At 37.7% G+C, this 23,283-nt stretch overlaps 1 protein-coding gene across 3 annotated transcripts in view; it reads right to left on the bottom strand.

Annotated features, from left to right (window-relative positions):
- Positions 1-23,283, bottom strand: part of rap1gapb (RAP1 GTPase activating protein b) — a 107,226-nt gene that overhangs the window by 67,148 nt on the left and 16,795 nt on the right. For 2 of the 3 annotated variants that reach the window (XM_063473563.1, XM_063473560.1), the window contains exon 2: positions 11,010-11,050. The gene's annotated coding sequence lies outside the window, so the exon portion shown is untranslated. Of the gene's footprint in view, positions 1-11,009; positions 11,051-23,283 lie in introns of those variants that run through there. The other variant, XM_063473567.1, reaches the window with a different exon arrangement.

The following is a 23,283-nucleotide window of genomic DNA, read 5'->3' as shown; positions in this document are numbered from 1 at the left end:
ACACCATAGGAGTGGAAGAGTCTGTGAACGTGCCCTTGGAGCAATGTAGACTGAATGCACAGTGTAGCAATTTACAGGGCATTGACACACACAATCCCACTGAACATCCCCAGCACAACACGTAACTCATCCTCCGGGGTGAAAATCAGGAGCAGGAGCCCATTAGAACAAATAAAAGAAAGATGCAGACAGTGGAGGAGCGGGAGAGAAACCAAGATTATTTTTCATGTAACAATGACTGAACCAAATGGGAGAAGCCTGCCCGTGGGTCACATCCTTGGATTAATGACTTGGCAGATGGAGAAGCAACAGATACCCCGCTAGGGCCGGACTTTGATTTATACACATGAGAGGCTTAGATAAGGACCAAGAAGAGGCAGAGATAGATTTCTAATGATGCAGCCACATCAAAATAATCATTTACTCAGACCTCAGGTTCTGTCCTCTGTCAACAACACTGAAATGACATGGACAGGCTGATTGGAGGTTCCGTTCTTTTTGCCATTCAAGTTGTTAGATGTCAAGTAGTAAGCAGAAGGAAAGACCACAGATTATCAGAAACATATGGTTAAAGTTCAATAGAAACTGCTGTGGCTATGAAGTTAGGTTGTTGAAGCAAATGTATTTATCAATACAAAGCTTTACTTGTTCCTTTTCTTCTTGGCATTTTTAGATGTAGCCATGCAAATGACCTGTCACTTTGCAGTCGCCCTACTCTTCTTCTTCTAAGACAGAATATATCTGAATGGTGGACTGTCAGTCAGACTTAAGGACAACAGGGAATAATTTGAGAATATAGTCTTGAGGCTAATTTCTGACAAGCTTTAGGACTGGCAATTTTAATCAAATCCTTTACTTTGAATGAGTTGCTGGAGTTTATCCAAACAAATCTTTTAAAACATACTACACTGCAGCGTACACTCTTGCTAATAAACCCCCCCAAAAACTCCAACTTCTAGAGATAATTTATCAGAATTTCTGGAGTGGGAACACACGTCATACACTCCCCTTTCAATTCTCTGTCCACCCATTTCCATATTCTATTTCAATATAAACTCAGCCCTAAACTCTCACAAGCTATTGGTCCATTATCTCCAGTTTTAATGAAGTCCCAGCATGCTTCACCTTCAGAGCCTCTGTTTATCACTGAGTCTGGCTACACAGCTTCCAGATTCAGATTCCTCTCACTCTTTTGTTGCTTGGTATTTCGCTTGATCTAGTGGCACAGCTACAAATGCTTTCACAAAGAAATCCCTGACCAACTGATCAAAGTTGTGGGAACTATCATTCATATTACATTTTTCAAGACCTTCATAATGCACAGTCTTTCTTTTGGGGGATATCTTCTTTGGCGATCTGCATGGCTCAGGAGCTGCTGCCAGTACTTTCTGAGGCCTTTCCCAAACCACAGCCTAAATTCATGCTGAATGTGCTCCCGGATATTCAATTGGAGATAATTTCTCTGAATTTCAGGAGTGGGTCCACACTTTATAAACCCCCCATTTTGGTTCTCTGTCCTGCACAACAAGCTGTTCCTATTTTCACCTCTCATTAGATGCTTACTCCATCTGCCAAATTAACATGCAGATGCGGTCCCAGCTACTGACTAGAAGAAGACTGTAGTCTGATTAGACCTTAGATTTTGTTCTGATTTTCACAACTAATCAGACATTTTTTATCTTAACAAAAACTACATCTATTTCATGAAGATGCCAAGACAGTCACTGACATCCTGCTTACAAGAAGCAGTCTCATAAAACGCTACTGAAAGCGAGGATGCTGCTGTCTCCCAGCAACACTGGACTTATGAAGCATTTGTAGTCTGTAGTTGCTGTCCACGGTACTGAGAGCGGCAGTACCGTGGACAGCAACAATAATAAGCTCCGATAAAGGATTCACTTGACACTTACTGCAGTCAAACTGTGCGCAGCAAAAATGTTCAAACCCACTTGATGTGATTTTAAAAATGGTTACAAACCTCTATGCTGAACACCAGTATGTGGCCGCGATAGGCAATTCGGATAGATAGTTAAACTGATGGTTAAGACATCAGTTTAGTCAAAATAACATACATTTAATTTTAGCTCCAATTCCAGAATCGCCCTCTTGATTGTGTTATAAGAGAAATAAAAAAAACTGATTGCTGGATTTCACTTTCTTATAAAGAATTCAATGAAACAACTTAAATGATTGAAATATACAGCTTTACAGGCAAATGGCAGCTCATTTAATTTATAACAGACAAAGATGTGTTCCAGCTAAAAGCTAATTTAAAAGTAAAGACATACACATATCCAAATACAGAAGCTCTCACAAAAACTGCGCTGTACATGGATGTTTTGCTTTTAACACACTGAGTTTTTATTTTTCTTACAAATTACAACCCCCTGAGTTATGTTGAACTGTAACAGCATCTGAAGGTAAATGTCCTTTTCACTCCAATGTCTCTGTGAGCATTCACACAGCTTCATGAACATTGGCCATGGCCCTCAACTTCAGTTGCAGCATCAAAGGGAAAAACAGCTCTTTCATTTGCCTTTGTTCCCACTGTGACATTTCAACAAATCTGATGATGCAGGCGATGTCCGATCCCTGACCCTTGTAGGGCTCCCAGACTCCAGCTGGGCATTTGTACAGTTGTTCGAATAAGAAAACGTCTGAGCGTGACACAGTCACTGGGAGAGGTTATCAGTCACCGGACTGTTAGTCAGATCCATCAATTGGACTGTTCTGATTTTGTGCCTGGATATATGCACCGCTTATTTCCCAGTGGGAAAAAAAGGTGCATATGCGTAAAAAATGACAACTCAAAGTGTGAAAATAAATATTACATATCTAGTGAGACAAAATTGGATGTATACAAATATTCAAAATGAAACGTGCGCCACAGGAAAATGTGATTTTATTCAGTAAACAGGTGCTTCTAAAAACAGCTCGCCTGGTGGGAGTTGTTAGAAAACACAGATGTCTACAAGGGCCCTGTGCAGTAAAGTCATAAACAAAACAATCCCCTCCATTCTGCATCCAAACTCTGAAGTTTCGCTGGTAGTAATCCACCAGAGGACAAATGCTTGCAAGGGTACATTAGAGATATAGTTGTAGGACTGTTAGATGAGCTGCTTTCAACATGCATACATTTTTTAATTCTGGTATAAAAACCCATCTCTCTACTGTTCATACAAAAACTAAAGCTCATCCACCATGTCTGAAGCGTAGAGTGATGGATAACAGATAGCACAAGGTCACATCACAGACAGGAGGGGAATAAATGTAAGATTAAATAAATTTTAAATTCACTCTATCCCCAGTGTCTGAGTCCCTCAGTAAAAGAGCAGAATTTAAAGTATGTAATGCACCTATTTAAATAAAGAGCTTCATGTAAATGAAAATAAGTGAATGACGATGAATACATTGCTTTGAGTCATTTCATACAGCATAGATGTAGCATAGATGGGTGTAACTGCAGTGCACATTTGTTCTGCATCCGAGAGATTAATGTGAAGAATGCTCATTTCAGGACATGCAATTAGTGGTTAGAACATAATTTTCAACGCATATGTTTCCTCTTGGAAATAGCTTTCATTAAGGGAATGTAAATTTATTTCTACAACAATAACACCCACATAGATTCGCATTACATGCTAAAGTGTTCTATACTCAGAGTTCTTTTTTTCTTTCTTTCTTTTTAACACCTCAGATTGGTATACTTGCATATGTGATCCTACATCATAGTCATTTCTTATCTCTACCTTGTGACAGCTGTTAATACCCTCAGATCAAATCTCACTTTTCTGTGCACCCGGTAAAATATACATGGCAGAGTGAAGAAAACCAGAGACAAGAAAGATTGTTGGAATCTTTGACTAAAAAGCTGGACTTAGGTGCCTTTGCATTCAAGTCCAATGTCACTGGACCTGGATGTTGCAAGAATTATACTGTTGTTGCACATGGAAAACAAATACAAAACACATTACAATATACTGTATGGACACAAACACCTGACACTTAACTCAATTTTTTTCCTGTCTTTCTTTTCTGTGTATGTCCATGCATGCAGCTCACATTAGATATAAGTTAAGGATGTGTGGTATAGAACCTCAGTGGAATCTTAATGGATATCTATACTAATAAGTACTGTGAAATGTATTAGGAAAGAAAAGAAATCCACATCGTTTGATTGAAATGAAAATGATCAACCTACAGAGGGCTGAATTCAAAGATACCCTGAAAATCAAAGTGAAAAAATGATGCATCAGACTAGTCCATTCTGCAGCAACTCAAAATGGTTTTTCCTGTGCTTTTATGTATGCCTGACAACACTGGGACATGCTCCTAATGAGACAACAGATGGTGTACTCAGGGATCTCCTCCCAGAGCTGGATTATGGTGCCTGGATAGTCAAAGGTGCAACCTGGCAGCGTTGGATGGACTGAAACATAATGTCCCAGAGGTGAAACATAATGTCCCAGAGGTTTTCTATTGGTTTAAGGTAGCGTGAGGGCCAGTCAGTGGTATCAATTGCTTTATCCTGCAGGAACTGCCTGCATACTCTCGCCATTTGAGACCAGGCACCGGGAGGAACCCAGAACCCTCTGTGCCAGTGTACGGTCTGGCAGTGGGTCCAAGGATCTCATTCCAATACTTACTGGCAGTCTGTGCATTGTCGCCTAGAATTAGAGGTCTTTGCTTCATCTACTGGTCATCCTGAATAATGATGCAGGCAGCATGATGTTCTCCAAGGCTTCCTCAAACCCTTCCATGTCTGTTACATTATAGTATTCTATAGCAAATACCCACTGGGCTCCACGGTGCCGGGCAGTGAGCACAGGGCCGAATACAGGATGTCAGACCCTCAGGCCACCCTCACAAAGTTTGTTTCTGAGTGCATGGTCAGAGACAATCACATCAGTGGCCTGCTGTTGGTCATTTTGTACGGATCAGAACTCAACGTGCTTCTTCACACAAAGGAGCAGATACTGGTTCTGCTGATGGCCAGTCAAAATAATTAAATAAGTAAAAATGTCAGTGGCCTCCACCTGCAAAAGCATTCCTGTTTTAGGGGTTGTCTCACTGTTGCCCCTCCAGTGCCGTAGCGCAGCTGGAAGTAATTAACAACCCCCTCTGCTATTTAACTGACCAGATCAATATCTCAGAAGTTTAACTAACTTGATACCTTACTCTGATTAAAAAGTGATCTTTACATTTTTCAGGCACTGTACATATATATATTTGAAAACCTTTTTGCTGATATCCTCAGTGCCTTATTCATTATCTGTTTTACCTGCATCTTAAAAAAATGTGTCAACCCTTAAGGGAATCCAAGCAGCCATTTAGATAACTCCCAGAATAGACTCCACAACATCAGATATAGCTGCTCAGTCATTTATACACACAGTTTATCTTCCAAGCAACAGGCAACATGCAAATTTAAAAATGATGAGATTGTTGCAATTGACTTTAGTTGCTTGCAGTTAAGTATGTTTTATTTAAATATTACACTCAACATAATCCATGGATTTTGGCTACCTGAACTGATCCAGTGTTATTCAGAAAAAAGGTTGATATAATTTCCATAATGCACCTCACTGCTAAGGAAATATTGTCTGGATTCCAATGCTTACAAAAGACTGACAAACTGCCATTTTTAAAAAACATTGGTCCCATATTATTACAGATAATGATATTTTCCTTTGCTTCTTTGAATTTCATTATTATTTGCTTATAGTCTGGCTGGTGGTGAGGCAAGGTTACGCAATCTGTCTATCAGAAAAAGACTAAATGATGGCAATCCATAGAACAAAAATTAGGGGGCTATTTTGAAGGAGGCAATATTCCTCAGAGAAGCCATAACCTCGCATAGTCAAGCCTGTAATGAGTTTAACTCAGACTCTTAGAGGGTTCCTTTGGGCTGCTGGCAATAATGGTGAATTATCAGTGATTCCTTTCACAACCACAAGGCTTTATTAATGACTGTCTGGGGGAAGTGCAGCATTATTGTCATGGGCACACTCAGCATATTTTGGTTAAAATAAAATAGCTTATAGCTGAATAAGAATTTCTATAGAGAATTTGTGAGAAGTGCTTATGACAAAAGACTGCAGCTAACCATTGTGCGTTTAATTTGTATGTAACAACAAAATAAGAAAAGCTTCATCTTTTTATTCATGGTATAATGTAAATATCAATTACCAAAGATTACTTCTCAACAATCAGTTTATGTGTATGTTAGGGAAGGTTTGGGTGAGTATTGAGCTATTTACATGAATGATGGGATCAAACGAATACTAATGGCAAGACAAAAGTGAAATACAGGCATTTCATTGTGCCTGAACATTTGTAATCAGCTTCTGCTGAAACAAAGAGCAACGCAGATTTGTAACAACCTTACACTTCAAATAACACATCCTTCAGCTACTTCACTGCTGGGTGCAGATATTCCCTGGTACACAGCCATATTAACTATTACACAGAGAGCTAGATGGGAATCTAGTACATATAGAGAAAAGAGCTGTCCAGCGATCTCCTATCATTTCAATGCATTGTGAATTAATGTTTTGTCAAGTTTTGTACTACTGTTTTTTTTTTTATATTTGGTCCTGGAATTTATGCAGACAAATAGTTACACATTAATATTTGAATACTGGAAAAGTCAAATGAATAAATGCCAAAAAAAGCCAGAATGTTATTCAGAATTGCACTTTGACAATGTTATTGGATTTTCTGCACACATACCACATCTTGTAATGCAGCCCAGACAAAGAATGTGGCTGCAAATGTGTGAGAAAGCTTTACAAATTAATACTGACAACAGAGATTCATTCAATAAACTGATACCCCTCCTTGCCGAAATGCCTCGTGGTGGTTTATAAAAAGATAAGTGAAACAAATGTGGCTGCCAAAGCTTTAGCAGAAAGTGACAGAAGCACTTGATATTACCAGACTACTGATAGAAAATTGTCCTAGTGGAATTAAATAATCTATACTAAGATGATGCAGTGCTAATCAGCTTAATTATTTAAGATTACTCAATTTTTAAACTAGAAGCATACATTTTCCTTAAAAAATTACATCTGAAGGATGTTCCAATTTTGTCTACCTTGGCTCTGCTGAAGTCCTTGATTAATATTAATTAATATGAAGTTGTATTAAATATGAATTTGAAACAGCGACCAAGACAACAAACTCATCAGGGAAGTGTTTGGTGAGGTCACACATCAAAATACTGTAGCTTAAAAGTCGTTTTCCCATATACTTGAATTAACCAAAGATGCTGCCCCCTACTGCTCACTCAGAAGAATACAGCCACATAATAAAACTGTGTTGCTCTAATAGTAGTCAGGGTCATAGGTCATCTCTTTCTGCTTTACATCCTGGGGATGACACTAGATGAATGGTTACTCCTTAAATAAAAGCAGCTTCTTAGCTCAGAAAATTGTGCAATATGTACATCTACACGGTCTGGTGTAACTGATACTAAGGCAGCTAAAGTCACCCTGGACTGAGACTGAATCCCAGAACATGCAACATATTCTTGACAGGCTCATCTATCACATCTGTGCCAGGTACAACATTTCTTGACCCAAGTTCCAGAATACTTGACTTTCCCTTAACAGAGGTCATAGCCAACTGGGAGAAGTGGGCATTGCTGAGCAAAAATATAGAAGATAACAAAAGATAGAGGCAACATTTCTGGACATACAGTAGTGTATTACTATCAGTCACAGCCCCCCGTGCATAAACTGTCAAGAGGACACTGGGCATTAAGCAAGATAAAAACACATCAATAGTCAAGTCATTTATCAATTTTTTTTAATACACCACTGAATTAATGCAATGATATGTAAAACTCCTTAAAGGTTAAGGAAAAGAGACAGACAACAAAATTCTGCCAAAAACAGGAAATGAAATGTATGAATATCACGTTCACAGATATTACATAAAGAGCCAAGAATAGAAAAAGCCCATTTAGTGTTGACCTCATTATCTGAAAAATAGTCCATGTTTAATATGACAAAAAATATAACCGGTCCAAAACAACATCACATAAGTGACGGCTAAAGGTGGATTTTCTAAGATTTTATTGTCTGTTTCTTTAATTCGGCTTAAAGTACCTCCTACCTTGGTAAAAATGATACAAAATAATAATAATTATAATAATAATGATAATAATAATAATGATGATGATAAATGTAATTTTTCATTAAAACAGTGTTACACCAGCAATGTCTAAATTAAAGCATTATGGCTGACTGTAAAATAACAAAACACAAAATAACAATATATGCAAGTGACAAATGGCAAAATGATTTCTGTCCTAGCCACTTTGTCACACCATTCCATGTAGGAAATAGTATTTGCACTCTGCACTCTGTTGGCCAAATCATGAATTATTTACGCTGGTAATCTATACAGGTTGTTCTGTTGTTTGCTAGAGTGGTTTCCACTACATCGGCTTTCAGTGAATCAAGGATAAAGTCACTCAACTGTAGTACTGAAAATAATATGGAGCTTATAAAGTTTGTAAAACTGTCTATAGTTAAAAAAACAAACATGTGATAAAGGAGACTGACAAAGAGAGCCTGGTTGATGCCAATATTGCATGAATTATACAGTATAGATATAAACTGAGCATAGAATTACTCATTTTATATCATGGGAAACATACAGCCCACTTGGATCTTAAGTCCCTTTTCTACATGCTTGTAAATATTATTATAAGAAAAATAAGTGCAATTTCAACATTACATCTCAGTTTTTCTACATGATAAAGAAATGCTGCTGTAGTAAATAAGATTAATCCCTCACCATGATTTTTCAGGTTTAAACAATAAATTAATGTGAAAATTACAGAAAAAGAAGCTCATTGCTCATCTATAATTATAAAACAGAAAGTTTTTGTTAATTTTCAGGAGGATTCAATTAAAAACAAACAAAAAAACCAAAACATAAATGTTTATAGTAAATAGTGAAATCAGGAACTTTTCTGTCATTTAATTGTTTATCTATTACTTAATTACTTTGGTGTACTGTGAATGGCTATGGGGGAGGTCTTTATCAGTAGCAAAAGTTTTAAATGTATGACAATGCAGTAAGATGTTCAAAATTGATGCCACTTTCATATTTTCCAAAGCCGTCCCATCTGCCGGATTGGAGTCCGTGCTAGGCCGATTCTGGCCCTCAGGCCTTATGTTTGATACCCCTGGTTAAGGCCAACCACAGTCTGCTGGGCTCCTGGCAGATCAACTCATCTCAGAGCGAGCCCACATTATCTAACAGCTGAGCTGATATTGTTCCACGCAAATATCTGGAAAATCTCATATAGTGTGTACTATTTAAAGCAAAAATGAGTTGCATTTCTATTCATAAATGTGATTTAACAAAGGTAAAGGGAACACATTTAACCTGTTTTGTTTATATTACTTGCAAATGGGATGAAGTAGACATCTGCTGAGAATTTTAACAAAAAAGGTTTGAATATGTTGAATTAATAGCCCCAAAAGTCCACCAGACCCAGCAAGACTCCCTGTGTAACCAAAAAATGAAGACCGTAGCAGGGTTAAGTTTAATCATTTGAAATGATGACAAGCAGTAGAAGAAATTAGAGTTTGTCATTAAGGCTCCGGCCTCATTAATCCCTACAAACACATCACACATAGAGTTATGAAAAAATATCCTCCTTGAGCCTGCATGTGGATGCTGGGGAGGTGGAGGGGTTGAAAGAAGCAAGCACTGTTTTACAATTATAGTATATTGTAAAACAGTGGTCAGAAAAGCAGTTAAGTTACTGTAGATTGAAAAAATAAAGCCATATACAGGACATCAATAAGTAAAAATGTAAATGAAATAGAATACAGTTAAATCCTTTGGTACAAGTTGAATGTAACATGTTAAAACTACCTACCTAATGTAGCAGAAAATATCTCTTGGTAGTAGAAGTGCTCAGTATACAGAGTGTAACGTGTTGAGAATGGTCCAGGTTTGTTATGAAACTACTGCGATGAGAATACAGATGATACCAGTGGTGTCTGAATTCACTGTCAGTTCATCTTGTCAGATCTTTCATGATGACGTATGTCTGCTCTGTTATGCAGAGGATGTATTGCTTCAGTTCTGCTCACCTATCGATTTCCATGTATACACATAGCAAAGGATACTATATACTGGGACATTCCATCTGCAGCAATAGCTAATTTGGCGCTATATAAATCAAACTGAATTAAATTAAACTGAACTGAAATAACAGTCTCAATTCTGATTGGGTTCCCATAGAAACAAAAGATTCAACAGCCGCAACAGTATCATCTAAAAAAAAAATATACACAGATCATTTTAACTTTCTCTTTCAGTCTTATCTGTGTGCCCATTTTGTTCAAGATCATTTCAACCAATGCAGCAAAGGAATACATTCTTTAACTGGAAAGTGCAAAAAGTGGCAATTATCAAGATGGGAAATACACAAAGAAGAGGAAGCCAATACGTTTAGTGCAAGGATCACAGCAATGTAAATAAGTACTGTCGCTTTAATAAAAACCACAAAAAGAAGAAAACTTACAATGCACCCTATGAATATGTCTAAAGTAATGGTTCAATCTATTTAAAGTCTTTGCTTAAATGAAAAAGCGAAGAAGAAATTGAACGGTTCATGGAATAAATGGCAGTAAAAGCTCTGTCTAAAGACAAATGCACTGCATAAAAGGCTAGGCAGTGTTTCCTCCCTAATCAGCCACTGAATGGCTCTGTAATTATAAGGCTATGCACCAAAGCCTTTATAAGTATCACATCTTTGTCAAGGTAATTCCAGCACTGAAGCACACATTTTGTATGAACACAAGATGGTTTAAAGAGCTGTGTGCTGCTTGCACAGGCAATAATCTTAACAGATGTCTTCAACAGCCATCTCAAACACCATAGGAAACTACCTGAATCATTACCACTATATTGTAGCTCTTCAAATTCTACTTTCCCTGTTTTTTTCTGGAGTGAAAAATGTAGATGTTTGAATAGCTTACCTGGAAACTGCCAAATATTCTGCTTCTCTTGTCAGCCGATCCTTTAACAAAGAGAGAGGAGATATCTAAATCAATTATGTAAAATAAAACAAACTTTTTTTTAATGTCAGTAAGAGTAAGCAATGTTTTCAGTTAGAGCACTCCATTTCATCACTATGCAGTTTGCTGGCTGAAACTGCCCATTTCAAATCAATTAACAGCACATTACTTGTCAGTATAATACACAGTCATTTAAAGCCTATGTGCTATAAAGATGTGTTCATTACAAATATCACTGCAGTTTGGCTGAGGCTTGACTGATTTGTTGACTTAAATATGGCACACATTCCCAAGCAGATTAAAACACCCACCACGCTTGAGTGTGTACACTGTGCTTAACTAGCAGCTGCAAGAACATACATCATGAATATCAATTATTACTAAAGTGGAGCTGTGAAAATTAGTAGGGCAGTTCCATTGTGTAGGTTAATGGAAACTCAGACAGGCATTTAACTGGAGGGTTAATGCCAGTTCTAAGCCACCGTGGCAATTCTGTCCTTGAGCTTGAAAAATAAATTGAAAATGTGTGTGAATTCATGACTGACTGGCAACATGCAGGAAACATCAGACTCGACAGAACAGAAAAGCAACAAAACACATCATCTTTTCAAAATTATTTATCTCTGAAGAGTTTTGCTTCTAAATTAGGCATCGGTCATTTGAAAACCAGCTTGTAACCAACTCCAAAAAATAAACTGAATCTTCAGGTACTGCTGTTCTTGCAGGCTAAACACACTGCAAACTGAGCCACTTTAACCCTGTCATGCATGAATTATGACAACCTCAATCAGGATTTTTTCCTAAGCATTTTTATTAATCTTTTCATGCCTGAAGATGAATAAAAATACTTAAGAAAAAAAATCCTGATTGAGGTTGTCATAATTCATGCATGAAAGGTTTAAATAACAATAATTACAATGAAACACGTCATACATCTATAGTAACATTAAACAACCAGTGGGTGGCAGGGTATAGAGTGACACATCAGTGTCCAATGTAGTGGTTTATGTGCAAGTATACCATCAACACTGACACAAATACAAGAAAACAGCCTCTGAATAGCTGTCCACTGTAGTGACCACTATGTGTGATAGGGTTAAAACATATTATCATGATTATATTAAATTCAGAAATAATCCATCTGTTTACATTTTTGCTGAAACACAAGTCCATATTACATTTTTTTCATGAAAAGATGCCGACCAACAAAGGGTTTAAAGTCTGTAGTCATATAAAAAATATGGAAAACACATCAGTGACGCTTTGTTACAACAAACACAAGTACGATAGCTTATTTTGAATTCTACATTGTTGTGATCTGAGGGGTTTTTGCTGTTCTGGTAGGCTGAGGTTTGTATTCCTATTTTATTTCTTTATTACTCTCACAGTGAGTTTGATTCCTTGATTGTGATGTCTGTCTTTACCACATGGTGTCATTAGAATTAGTTCATGAAGTTCACTGATTTGTAGATGCCAATGTTTGATTCACTGTTCTGGACGAGTTTTGAATTTTTAGTCTTTATTTAGCTGCAGTTTCTATTTTGAGTTTATTTGTCATCTGTTTAGTTCCTTCAGTGCCTCCCCAACTCTTCTACCTACTGCTCGTCGTTCTGTTGTGTCTTTGTGCTCCAGTGTTCCTTTGTCTGAATGTGCGTTTCCTTGTCTTTGTCTTTTGGTTATTTCCTGTTTTTCAGACCTCTGTGTATAAATAATCTTGTCTCTTTCCCTTAGTCTTTGTCGGAGTTTGTGGTATGTTTCTAGTGTTTGATTCTATAGCCCATTTTACTTTTAGATTTCTGTTGGCACCTGTAGATTTGGTGTATTTATAGGATTACCCTGGCATTAAATAAACATGTGTAAAACATTTACTTGCGGTAAATGTTCAAATTTTTAAGAAGTACATCATAATCTGCAGCTAAAAATACTGCACAGAGCAAATTAGCCCTGTTTAAGTAATGTTAACTAAGCCTCGGTGCACTGCTGCTTTTGGAAATTACAGAGTCCTTCCCAAACTATTCAGAACATGATTTTGAATAAGCAAGTCTTCGGTAAGAATCAGACGGCTTAGGCCACTGGCAATTTAAAATAACACAGGGAGAGACCTACAGATACTGTATGTCTACAGACATGTCTCTGTTTTCATGAAATTTGATGAAAAATACATAAATACAAGGAAGGTTGAAGATTTGGACTGAGATAGTTAGAAAGAAATGGCAGAGATGGTTTGGATATGTGCTAAGAATGAATGGTGGGTATACTGTACTAGGGATGTTGAGTATGGAGCTGCCAGACAGGAGGAAAAGAGGAGACTGCAGAGAAGATTTAACAGACGTATGAAGGAGGACATGCAGAGGTTTGATGTGACAGAACAGGACGCTACGGAGAGCGTACGATGGAGGCATATGATCTGCTGGGACGAACCCTAAAGGGATCAACTGAAAAAAGAAGAAAGAAGATACTAGCTTAAACCTGTCAAAGAGAAACTCAGAAGTAGGTGAAACCTCTTATCCTTTATCCCCTCGGAGTCATTTGAAACTTTGCCATTATATCATTTTGGATTTGAGCATTTATGGTTACTTTATTCAGATACAGTATGCAAGCAAACCCTCACTATGACTTTAACAAATAAAGTCACACTTTCTTAATTAGATTTTAATACTTACAATAATTTATATTTCATTAAATTATTAACTGCTGTTCTGTATTTACCACAGACATACATTCTCACCATTGCCATCAGCAACAGCTCTGCTGGGAACACTAATCCTAATTAACAGTAGGCGGTGATTCTGATGACCCAGTCCAGTTATCTAAATGTACCTACTGAGAAGCAAAGAGCATAATTACGCTAACCCCGACTATAATCGCACTTTCTTGATGAGAAAAATGGGATAATCATCTCTCTTACAGCACGCTTTCAGGCAGAGGGGGAACACAGTAAATGACGTAATTGTGAATAGTGTGATATAACAAATGAACAAAATTACACTATTTTGGAAGCCAAATCTTTGAGCCTTGAGTTTGAGAGAATATTTCAGAGCAACTTGCAGGAGACAAACTGACAGCGCTTCTAGCCATGCAGCTGGGGAGAACTGATCAATAGCAACAAAAATATTCTGCTACCTGCACCTCAAAATACATCTAGTGAACAGTGTTTGTTTGCATAAACAACTCTCCTCCACAGTGCATTAAAATAGCTTTGCTTTATTGGATTTCACCCCCGGCTCTCACAATCTGAAATCAATACATCTGCACCATCTAAACATATAAATTTAATAGTTAACATGAGAGACAGTAAAAGTCTTTCTAAGATGTTTTAACTGCCTTTTAAAAATCTTAACACTGACTAACACACAGTACTAATATTTTCCACTCACAGTAAAGCAAATTCATGCTCACAGGAACCAGCTTGCCTACAAGAATCTAACATCTCAAGGTAGATTTTCCTAACACAATGCAGTGTGTGATGCAGCAGGTAATCACTCTTAGAAGTGTAACAGTGTGACGAATGGATGATGTCTGTAGTGGTCTGTCAGGTGTTAGGGGTAGTCTTGCATTAGTATGCACAAGCACCACTTGATTTTTTTTTTAGCGTCGCTGTTTTTGTATCACACATTAAAGCAAACACCGATCAGGTCAAATCATTCGGCTTAGCTACTCTTGCACTTGTATTTGCAATAAAAATAATTCTTTTTCCAACTTATTGGACAGCAAAGCCTGATGTATGATGATCATTAAGCTATGACACACAAGCCACACATAAAAATCCCACTGTAAACCTCTCCACATAAATACCACCTACACTAAAGCACAAAGCTCAGAAAGCACCGCTCACACATTGGAGCTTAGCAGAAAGCTGTTCTCATCCCGCTCAGAAAGAAACATATTCACAGAAGAATGGAGGATGAGGATAAGAAAAGCATCCCAAAGACCCCAAATGCTACAGTAAACATAACACAGGATCGGTGCAACTGTCTTTGAGACACAACTAAACCATAAGCTGTTAATCTAATACAGCACAAAAGAACAAAATGAGACACACAAAGCTTCCGTTCTTGTGTCTATAGATACTGGGTTACTGAATATGTGTTTCAGTAAACTCACTCAACTGCTCAATTTGAATAAGAAAAATCAAACGTTTTTATGTATTTCTGACACTATGCCGTGTTCATCATTCCCTGAGGATCACCAGAATGTAACAACATGTTAAAGCATTGGTTGGCAGGGGCAGATGTCCCTGAAAGCTGCAGGCATGGAAAACATTTGGAAGATGAGAAGGAGAAACAATAACTAGCCAGAAGGTAGACAACAGAAAATGGAGCACTGGGAACTAAACAAAGTCTTCACAATGTAATGTTCATATTTGCAGAATGCAGGACCTGAGGGTCTTATAGAGAAAAGATTAAAAAAAAATTAATGTAGCAAATGTTGTACAGATTGCCTTTTTATGTATGTTTTAAAGTGGAAAATTATTATAATTGCTTATATTGTGCATAATTTCTATTTATATTCCCACTGATAATATGAATATAATATTCTAATTACAAATTTAAATAAAACCTGAAGAACTACCAGCAAGTTTCCCAAAACAACATATTATATCCTAAAATTCATTTTACAAACCCTCTTGTGGCCAGTTTCTGATCCAAACCACATGACCATGTTTATTTATAAGTTTGTTTTGCGGCCACATGATATCTTAATTATATTCAATTTGATTTGTTTTTCCGAAGTCAGGAGCTGTCCTGCTATTGAGAAGGTCAGATTTGAATAAAAAAATTATACTATAGTTTATTGCTTTTTCTTCTGCCTGACAATTTCGAGTCAAATGACATGCTTGCCTGCACCAGCTATCACAGCTATCTCAAGTTGTCACTTTGGACAGACAATCAGGAGACTAGAAAACATTAAAGACATTTTATAGCCATAGCTCTGGACTCATCTAGCACCTTCCTGATGTAAATGCTGTCTCGTGTAATCTAAATAGAGGCAGGGTTTGGGAATGAGTTTTCTAAGGTAGGAGCTGGAAGCTACAGATGCTAGACCAAAAGGCTGAAAGCAATTCAGACAGTATGAATTTATAAAAAGAAATAGGTGGTAGATTTTATTAGCTGCTGGTATGAGTTACAATTAGGGCATGCCTTTCTAAAAAGGACATTATTACACATTTAATGTAAGTGCACTATTTAAGTTTTCAATCACGCAGCTATTAATGGAGGTCTACCGAATTATTCAAGTGGATTTTTCCAGAAAGACTTGCATAATGTGAAGCAGGTCTGGTTAAAACACCAACATAGTCACTAGTTTACCAATTCAAAGACCTAATACATACACACGGCAAATGTCTCCAATTCTGTTTCATCGTCTAATAACTTAATTTGATGTTTCTTTGCTGTTATTGTTTTTTTATTTCATTTTCTTGTTAATCACAAAAAAAGAATTTAATCTCTGGTTAAATGCGTTCACCAAATCAGGTTTCAGGACACCTGGCTGTCAGTGAGACAATCTTTCTCTCGGTTTTCTTGAACTCTTGAACTGAATGTACCTTCTCATGTTAGACGGGTCTCCTCTCCGGGAGGAGAATAAATTACAAGCAGTGGTACTGACTTGAAGTACTCTGCTGGAGTGAATCAGACGGCAGGTCAGTGAGTTCAAGCTGAACATCACTGAGTCTATTATTCACTTTGCAAGTCGTGATAAAGAAATCATGCTCCCACTCTTCAAATCTTCAAACTGTCTTGTAAACTGACCATGCGCATGGATGTGTAGATGGTGGGCGGATGGTGCGATATCTCTCAGCTTTGGGATGTTGTCTTCATTTGCCTTCAGAGAAGCTCATGAAACCTCTGGCCAGACTATGTATTTCATGTGCAAAAAGCCCCTTGCCTGTGTCCTTGGCCTAAGGCTAACCAGGACACAAGATGAAGTGGTTGCTCTTTACTCTGCTTCTAGCCTAGGGTTATGATTCTCATATGGGGTGTGAAAGATCCCGTGTCCAACTGCAGAACCAGCCACCAAAATTTGTAAATTCCTGGTTTCCCCGGATGAGGGATGGAAAATCTTGCAGTTATGAATATTTAATTTAGCAGTGCTGTTACACCAATAGCAAATGCAAAATCTGCCATCCAGTCTGTATCAGAGAGCTCAGGGAATTTTTTTTCCCCTCACAAAACACCCAAATCTCTGGGTTTTGGTCTTATATTTTAGTCCTCTGCTCAGACTGAGCCATCTGTAGTCTATATCGACATTCTCAGTCACATCCTCAACAAATCTGAAACAAACTATCTGTCATCCAGTGCTCATTTCTTTCTCTTTATCTTAGTTGCAAGAACAACAACATGGTTAACTTGCACAAAACCTCAAGCAATGCCAGCAATAACCATGGGACTACCAGCATTGATGACAGTCTCATTCTTGTCTCAAAGTCTTTCTTCACGAAGACATAAGGATATAAGAAAACAAGTAAGTGGACTGAGTTAAACATCATAGCATTTGTTCAGAGTCAAAGAGGAAAAAAGAAAGTGTCCTCTTTATCTTTCATTTGATGCTCTGGATGTTCTGTGATGTCCTTGTTCGATCTTCAAGCATATCAGCACTGCAGAGTCCACAGAAAACACTATGATAAACTTCCACTCGACTTGTTATTCTTGCAATTTCACTGGATGTTATGCTATGTTAGTCATAGCTAGACCCCATTCTGACGACTTAATGATGTTTCCTTGTTTTCCCTTTCATATTCAGCAACTTTCCTCTGTCTGTTTTTTTCTCTCTTATTTTGTGGATCCTTCACCTGGCTCCCAGTTCTGCTCATTCTGCACACCTACCAGTAATCAGCTCATTAACCTCCCAGCCAGCTCACCTGCCTTCCATCATCTCACAATAAGTAGAGTATATCTAGCCTGGCTCTCCACCCATCTCTCTCCATATTGCATTTTCTACTTCAGGCCACTCTCAGCCCATTTAAGGAGTTGTCTCTAGTCTAGTGTTTAACCACTCTGCCTAACTATTCTCTCTTGTGCCCTGTCACTTTCCTGTCCATCTCTGCTTTCTCTATTCTCTAGAAATTGTCTCAGCTTCCCACTCTGTAGACTCATTCCCCAGGCAATCCAGCCTTAATCATCTCCCTCATCATCTAAAGTTAAGACTTCTAATTTGCAAAATCTCTTGTTTCTGTCCTGTGTTTGGATTGCAGCAGAAACAAGCTGCACTATTCCAACTACAGATGTGTGAAGTTTAGTAAAGACGCTTTGCTGCTTATGCAGCTTATTTAATAATGCTCAAGATGAATTTGATTTGATAAATATTTAAAAATTTATATATATCCTTCTCTATGGTCGCTAAGAATATAGCTGCTATAAAATATAGAAAAAAAAAAAACATAAATCCATGTTTGTTCTGTCTTTAGTGTGAGTTCACATATTTCATAAGTTAAGTAACTAACCTACAATCACTTGTGTCAATGCATAATATTGCTGCATTAAGTGCACAAGAAAAGAGAGTTAACTCTCCAGTCTTGCTTTAAACTTATCCAAATGTTATTAAAGTTTGAAGATGTTTCATTACTGACTTCCCATTGACCTAACAGGCCAATCAAAGATAGCCTGAGGGCTGGATGTGGCCTGTGGGCTGAACAATACCCTGGTCACGATAAAGGTCTACCTGCTGCCGTGAGACTACAGTGCAGACAACCCAAACCCATCATTAACGTAATTGTGTTTTCATCCCCTCTTTGCTCTCCAGTGAGCAGCAGGGCAGCGTTGCTTATCTTGCTGACATTTCACAACAGCCTTGTCTCTGCATAGCTATATGTGTGTGTGTGTGTGTGTGTGTGTGTGTGTGTGTGTGTGTGTGTGTGTGTGTGTGTGGTGAGAGAGAAAGCAGGGTTCTGCATGAAGTCTGACAGTTCCTTGAGACACAAATGCAGTCTTACTACTGCCACTTTGCGAGTTCTGTAAGTAGCTGGCAAAAAGAAAGCTGTATATACAAACACTAATTAACAAACAAATCACACTTTAAATATCCCCGCTGGGTCATGAATACAGAATGTGAATATGACTCTTTATTATCCTGTTAGCAATTGCAACCTTGCTGCTTGTCTTGTTAAACCAGATTTCCCACGTGGGCTCTTTATTTGTGGATAGAGACACTTGTGTCCCTGCATAATTTAATTATGTGATTTGGAAGTACAAATTTTCTGGTCATTTGAGTTTGCTTTTCCTAATCTTTCACAAAAGGCAAGCTTCATCTTTTTACTTTTTCCTAACACTAAATGCATTGGTTTGATTATGCATATCAAAGCATATGACATGCATATCAAAAACATTGTCTTTTCCTACGGCTTCAAGATTAACACGGTCTAAACTGTGCATTTTTGTGCAAGTGAAATAGTAACACAAGATACTGAGAAGTTAGAAATGTATGTAGCGATTGCTTGAGACGAAGGAAAACAGGTCATCACAGTCGTGGGTTCTGACTCATGTCTCCTGAAGGCTTGTAAGCAATTCACTGAAGTCCAGGCTTTCCAAACCCAAAATGTATCTCATTACGTCATCATAATGCTGCATCCCCACGCTGGTCTGGCCCTGGCCTGGATGTCGCATCCATTCTGTCATTTCATTATTTCTGACAAGCTGGGGTTTCAAAAAAAAAGATGGGTTGGATTTATACCACTGGCTTTCCCTTCTGTTCATTAATCACTGCACCATGGAGGCTTTGGCCCAGCTTCCACCAGCTCTGAAATCACTTTGTCACAGAATTAGGGTTGAGGTCTTTTCTTACAACAGAATGACATCATTTTAGTTGTTGTTTGCCTTTGCTTTGGGGGACACAATAAGTTCAGTGTCTAGCTATGACACTAAGTATTCCCATAGACTGTATATAAAAAAAAAAAAAAACAGATGAGGCTTCCAAGTCAGAACACTGCAAATCTCCAATCAGGCAGGCAGACCAGCTGCATGCTTACTAGCTCAGCTGTTGTTACTTCTTTAACCTTTTTTCACAGTGCTCTGTGTCGTTGTAGGACCATCTCCTGAAGCCCTCTCGTTTTCCTCTGCATTTGGAGGCATCTACATGACCCTCAGACTTTGTAAAACATGTACTAACAAGTTAACCCTCAGGTCTTGTTTAAAATCACTACCCTTTCAGCTTGATCGTGGCCAAAAGTGGCCACCTACAGGTTAGGCCTGTAATTTTTTGTTGTTGTTGTTTTTTTGCCATTTTTTCTGCATAAAGCTTTTAAGTAACTTCAGTTCTTTCCATAAATATAAAATAATTATTACTTTTTTATTTTTTAACCCTTTAAACACCAGTTTGTTTGTCCACTGCACCAGCTGGACGACAACCTCAAATCTCGCAATTTTATATAATTGCATTGCTACTGAAATTTCTTGTATTATTAATAGTAGAGTCTGGGGCATATAATTGATTCACATCAACATTGATAATAATGCATTGTTATTTTAGTGCAGAGAGAGCAAAAACATAAAAACTCCCTCTCAGCTTGTTCGTGGCCACAAATGGCCACCCCTTGTTTACATTTACAAAATGCTATAAAATTCATATATATTAAAAAAAATGTCCAGTTTTTTTTACTTGATTTTTTAGATTAGCATCAGTGCTGTTCATGAAAATCAAAATTCCATTCAAATTCTGAAATTTAACCCTTTAAATACCAGTTAGAGCACATAATCATAACAACTCATAAATAGAGAAAATCATAAAATCCCAGTTTTTTTTCTAAATAATACATGCCATCTGATTTATTTGCTAACCATGATGAAGGTTAGATGCATAGCAATAATTAACAGCATCAATGACATTTATGCAACATTGTTTTTTTAGTGCAGTGGCAGATAAACAAAAAAACTCCCTCTCAGCTTGTTCGTGGCCAAAAATGGCCACCCCTTGTTTACATTTACAAAATGCTATAAAATTCATATATATTAAGAAAAATGTCCAGTTTTTTTTACATGATTTTTTAGATTAGCATCAGGGCTGTTCATGAAAATCAAAATTTCATTCAAATTCTGAAATTTAACCCTTTAAATACCAGTTAGAGCACATAATCATAACTACTCATAAATAGAGAAAATCATAAAATACCAGTTTTTTTTCTAGATAGTACATGCCATCTGATTTATTTATTAACCATGATGAAGGTTAGATGCATAGCAATAATTAACAGCATCAATGACATTTATGCAACATTGTTTTTTTCTGCAGTGGCAGAAAAACAAAAAAACTCCCTCTCAGACTGTTCGTGGCCAAAAATGGCCACCCCCTGTTTACATTTACAAAATGCTATAAAATTTATATATATTAAGAAAAATCTCCACTTTTTCTGACTTGATTTTTTAGATTAGTATCAGTGTTGTTCATCAAGACCAAAATTTCAAACAAATTCATAATTTTAACCCTTTAAATACCAGTTAAATCACATAATTTTAATGATTTACCTAGGGATAAAAGCATAAAATCCCCATTTTTTTTCTAAATAATACATGCAAACTGATTTATTTTCTAACCATGATGGAGGTTAGATGCATAGCAATAATTAAAAGTATCAATGAGTTTTATGCATCTTTGTTTTTTTGTGCAGTGAGAGAAAAACAAAAAAAAATCCCTCTCAGCTTGTTCGTGGCCAAAAACGGCCACCCCCTGTTTACATTTACAAAATGCTATAAAATTCATATATATTAAAACATTTTTCTACTTTCATTGACTTGATTTTTTAAATTAGCACCGCTTCTAGTCATAAAAACCAAAATATAATTCAAATTCTGATATTATACCCTTTGAATACCAGTCAGATTATGTATTATTATAGTAAAAATAGTAATAAAGTTCCCATCTTTTAGCATATAAATGGTGAAACCTAATATGTTTTTTATCATCATTGCAGGTCAGTAACAGTAACTGTTACAATGATTTATTTTTTCTTTCTTTCTTTCTTTCTTTCTTTCTTTCTTTCTTTCTTTCTTTCTTTTTTATTTTTTCGGGGGGTGGGGGAGGCAATGAAAGGCCAAAAGCAATGTCACACATGGTGTGTTAGTGGCCAGAAAGGCAATTTAATGACCAAATAATCCCTGCAATCCCCAATAAAATGATCAAAATTTATATTCCAGTATCTGTGTGCTTCTGTGTGCATCCTCATTTGCAGCAAGATGTACTAACTACATTAGAGTGGTTTTTGTTGGCACACTTTCTACACCTGGTTCAAGGGGCTGCTGTTCGGTTCCTTTCACGCATCCTTTGTTCCCCATCACCGACTGCTGGTTCCTTCTGTGTTGCTGTCAAAAGAAGCATATTCCTCCATTGCTTTGGCATGTGGGATATTGCTGTGGTAGTTTTGGTGAAGCCAAAGTCAGACAACAAAATCTTCCTCTGTTGCAACTGGAGGAGCTGAGGAGGAAGCTCTGGCCCTGTGCCGGTTTTCATCTGAGGAGTTCCTCTGCCAATGTGACCGAAGGAAAGACGTTGTCCTCGGAGCTCCTCCGTCAGTTGGAGTCTGAACCCCATGCCTTTTTTACTTCCTGAGAACTTCCAGTGTTTTCATCCAACATGCTATGTATTGCTTTATTCTGGTGTAGGTTTTATCTCCACTTCATCTATAATCCTCCAATCCTCACACCTTGGCCTCCCGTGCAGGTTTGTAAGGGTGCACAGCAGCTAAAAGATCTCCTTTGTTATAAAAAAGTCAAAAGTAGATCTCAGGCTGCTAATGCAGGACTAGGGTGACCCCTAGTGGGTACTGGATTGTGGTGCAGTCTCCCTTCAGTAGTGGGACCCACGTGGTTTTCCTTTCATGGCGGATCCACTGAGTCGCCGGCTCCTCGGTCTCAGAAAATGCTCCTATGTTCTTTTTTTTTGGGGGGGGGGCTCCACCTCCATGCCCCCCAACCCCAGAAGAGGATTCGGGCACTGGCTAGAACTCAACATTAGTGGTGATGCAGTCAGCCTCTTTGAAGATTGTCCCCTCATCTTCTGGAGAGGAGGTTTCTTCATCTTGGGCAGATGTATTTTCTTCCAGGGCAGAGGACTGCTTGCTGTCCTTGCTCTCTGACCAGATCATATAGGCAGTTATTGAAGCAGTGATGATCTAATTGCCATATTGCCAGAATAAATGATCTGGAAGCTGTTAGGCTTACTTACAGCAGTAGCACTGTCTGCACCTGCATAAACTCCAGGACACGTTTACAAATAGTGTTTGTTGTTGTTTGTGCTCCAGCTGCAGCTG

The sequence above is a fragment of the Pelmatolapia mariae genome, linkage group LG5, assembly GCF_036321145.2.
Source record: "Pelmatolapia mariae isolate MD_Pm_ZW linkage group LG5, Pm_UMD_F_2, whole genome shotgun sequence".
In the NCBI taxonomy this organism is placed as follows: domain Eukaryota; kingdom Metazoa; phylum Chordata; class Actinopteri; order Cichliformes; family Cichlidae; genus Pelmatolapia; species Pelmatolapia mariae.
The sequence above is the reverse complement of the archived record's forward strand: the minus strand, read 5'-3'. Positions and strand labels throughout refer to the sequence as shown.